At 37.3% G+C, this 7,209-nt stretch overlaps 1 long non-coding RNA gene across 3 annotated transcripts in view; it reads right to left on the bottom strand.

The window, feature by feature from the left end:
* LOC145668340 (uncharacterized) overlaps positions 1 to 5,700 on the bottom strand; it is a 56,983-nt gene extending 51,283 nt beyond the window's left edge. For 2 of the 3 annotated variants that reach the window (XR_014128019.1, XR_014128018.1), the window contains exon 1: positions 5,633 to 5,700. This is a non-coding gene — a long non-coding RNA (uncharacterized LOC145668340). The remainder of the gene's footprint in view (positions 1 to 5,632) is intronic. The other variant, XR_014128020.1, reaches the window with a different exon arrangement.
* Between the last annotated feature and the right edge of the window lie 1,509 nt (positions 5,701 to 7,209).

Genomic DNA, 7,209 nt, shown 5'->3' with positions numbered 1-7,209 from the left:
CTCCCGTTTACCCTTACCCACTCACTTACATTACCTATTACAATAGAAGGTCGTACAATTTCGGTTCTTTTTCGCATTTCACCCCTGCAGTCATTCCCCACCATTTTAGGAAATCAATTCCTCAAACAGCATCTGGCTAAACTTGATTACGAAACAGGCACACTAAGCTTAACATATTTTGGGCGCAAACCGGCACAACCCATATCACATAAACCCGAGGAGGTTCGTTTTCTTTTAAATTTACTGGCAGTTAAGAAAAACCCCAAATTTGTTTTTCAACTTGCTAAAACACAAACCATTCCGGCAAATAGTGTTGGCATGCTAAGATTAACAATTCCTCTAAAAACGAACATAAAACATTTTTACATCAATTCCCCTATACATGTCAATCTTAAAGGGTGTTACACGGTTCACACGGCTACTTCAATTGACAATCTTCAAATACCAATTATTAACCTCTCTCACTACGATCAAACTTTTTCAAGGGTCTACCTATTGCCTCGGGCACAATCTTCCCTACAGAGCCTAGTACCTATAAGGCATACTCTGTTAGGCAACTTTTTGAACCGACAGAAGAACATGCAGAACAAAATAGAAGGGAAAGGATGGAAAAAATTAAGGATCACATTGATCTCACTAAATTTAACATTAATCCTGCACTTTCTCCATCTCAGAGGCAACAAATGTTGGAAATTTTAGAAAAGCGGGTCACTACTTTTAAATGGACAAAAACTGGTTTTAGTAAAATAAAAACCTTTGAAGTTTCTTTGGACTTAATCGATGATAAACCCTTTGTTATGCCCCAATTTGTAATTCCACATCGCCTTAGGCCTATGGTGAAAGAAAAAATCCTACAGTTTCTTGAACAGGGCATACTACAACCATCTAACAGTCAGTATAGAAATAATATTATTGCAGTGCTGAAACCAAATAGTAAATCGGACATCCGTCTAGTTTTGGATCTCGGAACTTTGTCTAGCAAATGCCAAACATTAGCAGATCCCATACAGCCCATGACAGACGTTTTGGATAACATGTCGGCTGCTCGCTGGATTATTCATCTTGACCTAGCACAATCATTTTATCAGTGTCCTTTGGCTACTGAAGATCGCAAGGCCACGGCATTTTCGGTTCGGGATTTTCATTTGCCCCACACGCAATTTGAACTTACAGTGCAAAAGCAAGGACATAAATCTAGTACGCTTAACTTGCAACGCATACTACGCACTATCTATCGCGATATACCAGCTCAAAATTTCTCCCTGTATGTTGATGACTTTTTTCTTTATTCTTCTTCATACTCGCATTTATTGGAACTATTAGACCAAGTCTTAGCTATTGCTGAAAAACATTCACTTTTATTTAATGTAGACAAATCTGAATTTGGGGTCACTTCTGTTCTGACAAAATCGCTGCCATTACTAAAATACCAAAACCCAAAACCATAAAACAACTCCGTAGTTGGCTAGCGAGTGTAAATTTTTTTCGTAACTTCTTTCCATATATTTCGCTAACTCTAGAACCACTGTACAAAGCACTTAGGGGAAATCCAAAAACATTAACCTGGAATTCTGATATGGATGAAGCATTCGAAAAAATGCGAATAACTATGGTAAATCCTCCAATCTTACAATTATATAGTACACAAAACACAGAACATATGTTAATGACAGATGCTTCGGCAGAAGGCATACGAGCGTGTCTCTTTCAGAGAAAAATAGGAGAAAAAAATTATCATCCGGTATGCTACGTCTCAGCTCGTCATCCCAAAGAATTCGACCTCTGCCAATTCACAATTTAGAACTTTTGCGATTTTCTACTCGCTAATGAAGTTAAAGAAATATCTACTAGGTAAACATTTTACACTAGTAACGGATAATAAGAGTCTGCTAGCATTAAAGACTACTACCCAATTAACTCCGAAACTTACGAGGTGGTTGGAACAAATACAAACCTTTGATTTCACAATAGTTCACGTCAGGTCATATCAAACTTCACTGTCAGACCTATTAAGTCGGAACCCCTTGCCTTTTCATGAAAAAGATATGGAAGTTCTCGACACTGAAGTTCATCCCTTTCATCTCTTGGCATTAGATGGAAACACTGACATTGCGCAACTCCAAAGGGATGATCCCTTCTTTTCTAAAATAGTGCGAACCTTACTAACGGAAAATAAAAACGATAAAAACTACAAAACATGGCAAAAGCAATACGGTTTCAAAAAAAATTTACTATACCGTAACATGTATTCACCAACACAACCGCGCACCTTGTTATGCATTCCGAGGGTACTGCGTGATACGGTATTTAACGAGTTTCACAATAACTCTTTAGTACATCCTGGATACCTGAAATTATACTACCTCATTCGTAGCAAGTATTACCTACCAAATCTAAAAAATTGGTTACATCACAAAGTGAACTCATGCTTAGATTGTGGCTACTTTAAACGGAGTTGCCAACAAAACATTGACACAGTTCAAAGAATATCGACGGGTGACCTCTTCGACTGCTGGACCATAGATATATTTGGCAAACTTATGTCATCACAGGGTGACGAATACAGACACTTTTATGTAGGTGTGGAACAAGTATCATCATTTACGGTCACTAAACCTATAAAATCTCCTACTACAGATGCATTCATAGATTTCATTACAACTGACATAATTATACCCTACGGCGTCATGCGCAGTTTACGTCTAGACCAGCAAACAAGTCACGTGAGCTCCAAATCAAAAGCATTTCTCAATTCTCTAGGCATTAAGGCCATATACGCGTTACCGAATTTGCATAAGTCCATAGGACAAGTAGAATCAAGAATTTCAAACTTGCAAACAGCCCTCAAATTTCTTACCAGACAGGACCACAAACAGTGGCCATTGCATTTACACAAGGCTACGGCTACAATTAATCACACTCCATTACCACAGTTTGGGGTTTCACCATTTCACATTTTATTTGGAAAGGAAGTGAGATTCCCAATTCAGAACTTTCTTCATGATAATACACCTCCCACTGACATCAATGACAGGCTAGTTATGCTCAAAGAACTACGTGACCTAATAGAATTCAGGAGGGAACAATTTTTTTCAGAAGCATAAAGAAAAAGAGGAAGCAAAAAACACCCCCACCCAATTCATTCCCGGTTCCCAAGTTCTTTTGAAAACTCAGCACAAAGAAGGAAGAAAGTGGACCTCTGAGGCAACTTTATACAGGCCCACACACAGTTCTGAATAAACTTGATAAAAATTCATATCAGATTGATGTTGGAGGAAAAATAATTAATGTTGCAAAAAACAGACTTAAACTATACATTCCAGACATAGAAAAATACAGTTTTTGAAACTAAATATAACCAATACCTACGCGGCATCAAGGAATAGGCAGCAGACATGGCATACAACCCCACCCAAATCAAACTTATAGCCCAATCCACTCCCACAAAGCACGCAATCTCCGTTGCAGACAACTCATATAACTCCATTGCATCCTTTCCACGCGTTTTTTTCAACCACATTGCTAAGAACATATTGTGATTATCTAAAACAATACTGCTCAAACAGTGAGTCGCTACCTATGTTGTCTCATGCAGCAATAATTATCGTTTCACCATATTAAAGCATCATAGATGAGTTGTAAAGACACGCTGCAGGTATCTTTTGACGATCCTTAAGTGCATGGTATAAAAGCGTATGGTCAGTAACGAAAAGTTGAGCACCACTACTCCCGACCAAACTCACTGCCATTCATTAAGTGTCTCTCCTTAGCCCATCTAAATTGTTAACAAACATCCCTAAGGAGATTTAATATCTCAAACAGTCATGATTTTGCACTATCAAAACGGTCTAGCAATAGGATTAGTGATTTACATTCACTCTATCCTTCATTCACATTTGACCCTTATCCTTTTCCTTCCCATTCATTAACAGACACATTCATGCAAGCTTGCCGCCTTTGTCTCCCACTCGCATGATTCACTTAATCCTCCTATGAAAATATACACTGCACCTTCAAATTGAATTCTCACAGATAACGAGAATGCAGTTCTCCCCCCCAAAAAAATCTCTGTACTCCGCACATAACAACCCACGCAGCTGAGGTTTACGCGGATTGCTGATAACATCCAACACGTATAGCAGGACAACGAACTGTAAGGTTATAGGTATTCATATTCTGGAAAAAATTCTACTACGGTGAAAGGGTACTCCTACTCCCCACCCCCGGTATTTTGCCTTGAACCAAACCCAACATTTCAACATTATACTCCTTACATACACATAAAAAAGTGACGACATAGGCCGTCACTAACATGCGGGCCTACCCAGCAGGTGAACACTCGCGACCACCCCATCAGTTTTAGACCCATTCTATTAGGATAATTGACATATTAAATGCTCCTAATAATAATAGATTAAATTCATTTTACACTTTAGAACGAATATTGCATGACACAAATTACGTCCTGATGGATTTTATAAGTACCGAGTAAGAGACCGGGATACATCAATGACAGAGGCTAAGCCTCACGTATCTAACGTTTATGAATTGAACCAGCCTGAAAACAGACATATGCATTACGTTGCCTTTCAGGCATAAGTCATTCAATCCGCCATTGATCACATTTTCAAAGAACAATAATAAAAACCAAAAACACTTTTAACTGGGGGAGAACGCCCCACCCCTTTCAGCCGATGTATTCAAATTGATAAAAGAGAATGTGCAAAGAAGAGGGAATGACTTATTGACTGGGTCAAAAGCCCCCTCCCCAAATTGAATACCCATTCCTATCAACAGTTGTTTCACTTCAACTTACAAAAAAAAACTACCAAAACATAACTTCTTGTTCACTTTTCTCAGTAACACTGACTTTAGCAGGATTCCAAAAAAAAAAGGAACGAAAAAGAAATAAAAAGATAGGGGTTGAAAGTAGACTAACACTCACCCTCAATGACCTCACATTACAGAGCACCGGATTACATTCAGCTATTTTACATATGCATGTATTGTAAACGTTAAGTACAACGCTGTGAAACTTACGACCGAACTCACCTGCATCACAAATGCAGTTCGGCACTATCATTTACTTAAGAATCTCTAATTGTGACGTCATCACTGACCTCTATGCATCCATCCTTCATTATCAAATTTCTCATGGACAAACTAATCGCGCCCATTTTGAACAACGACTTCTTCCTTCTAACCATCTCGAACATCATTAACCAATTCATTAAAACTTCTTACAATTCAATTGGAGACATCTGTTCTTATAGACATACATCACAAAATAAATATAAAATTCAATTCTAGTTCATTAACAGAGTGAAAATCCTATATCGTTTCTGAACGAAACTTTATTAAGACCTAATAGGAACGGCTGAAACCTCACAATCTCATTGTGGGCCATGTCGCCTTCAAGGCATCCGCTCCTTTCGTTTTTCCTGTGCCTGAAACCTAAATTCTCTTTTCAGAGAGATTTGGCCATGTCGATTTCCTAAGCGAAATCCTGCACAGGAAGCTAGCATTTAGCTAATGAAATTCATGCAATATTGATAAAGTCACGTTCCAACATTAACTCCAATTCTCATAATGAAACCATAAAATTCAAATTTAACAAAAGAAGAAAACATACCTATTATCTTCTAAATTGATGTCGTTGCTTTCCTCAAATTGACACTGATATATTCTCACAAATCTGTGTCCTTTTATCAAGGCATTTTTTAACGCATTAGCTCCGTATATACGCCCTCGGCGACATAAATGACGAACAGATCAATAACAACATACACGTCAGACATAACGTCTACAAGGTAAAAATACGATTAAAATCGGCAAAACTATGTTTTCGGTAGGCAACAAATTGCTCCGTTGTAGATTACGCCACCCTTGAAATTTCATTAATAACTAGGCTGCAAATGACACACGTTTCCAGTTCATTCCAATTTCTTTTTACAAACAACTCTAAGGACAATTTATTATCTCATCGTTAACTAACGTTCACTTCAGTTTATCACATACTTAAATAAAAAAAGAAAAGAAAAAAAGAAAAAATACAGAATAGAAATAACATGAAAACTTGTGAAAGTAACAATTAGATAACCATCTTCAGTTCATCTGATAACAAGGAAGTTCATTTGCAGTACTAAACTAACATCTTTCATGTCTTTCGGGCGAAAAGAGAAATTCCATCGTATTGCATAGAACTTTAAAAACAATGCTGAATAATACAGAAAGTTTTAAAACGATTTACCCCGCAGCTACTAGTCCGCCTTGTTTTCCTCATCCCATCTTCCGTCAACGAGAAACAATACAAAAAAAAAAAAAAAAAAAAGATCACGGACTCATTTCCTTCCCAGAACTAAACAACTACATGTCATTGAAAGTTCATACACAATATGAAGCATTTCAGTCTCTAACTTTTACCAGAGGTCATTTTCACAGCAACATTCTAATATTAGCACCAAGCAACTTACGCTGCCACACAAGAAGACATAGAACACCACAAGCTTCTTGATATACAGAATACACATAGGCCTAATATTATTATTATTAATAATAATAATAATAGCATTCATTAACGTCAAATGGTTACCTTCTCAGCAACCATGTCACTGTATTCAACCATTGTATTACTCATAATATGCATAGGGAACGTTAACAAACCCTTACGATTTTCAATTTTATTGACAACAAATAACTATTTACTTTCTTTTTCGTTCTTTCATTGCAGGATCCTAATCCTCATTCTCTTTCAAACCCCAACTCTCCATGCAACTTTGGATCCGCAAGGAGTAGAAGTAACGATTGGGTTAGATTTCTTAAGAATACACCAAGCAATTACATATACCTCCTTAGCACCCCTCATTTATACCTTTGATATCCCTGTTATTGAAACCAACCAAGTGAACATAGATTGTTCTCCTGTCAACGGCTCAAAATTTTGTTTACCTTTACTTCAGATAATACAAGCGGCTAATAACTTTTCCCAGGACTTAATGCAGGCTACATATAATTCGAAGTATGGGTTTATACCCAAACAAAATAAACAAAAAAGAGCTTTACTTCCCTTCTTAGGTAGTTTTTTAAAATGGAGTACAGGAGTAGCCACTGAATCAGATATAGCGCGATTTCATTCCAATGAAGAAGAACTTAAGATACACGTTCAAAATCTGGAACAGAGAGAAATAACAGTGCATTCCCAGTTGCAAA

The sequence above is a fragment of the Thermobia domestica genome, chromosome 13 (assembly GCF_964235325.1).
Source record: "Thermobia domestica chromosome 13, izTheDome1.hap1.1, whole genome shotgun sequence".
Lineage (NCBI taxonomy): Eukaryota > Metazoa > Arthropoda > Insecta > Zygentoma > Lepismatidae > Thermobia > Thermobia domestica.
Note: the sequence above shows the minus strand (reverse complement) of the source record. Positions and strands in the feature narration are given on the sequence as shown.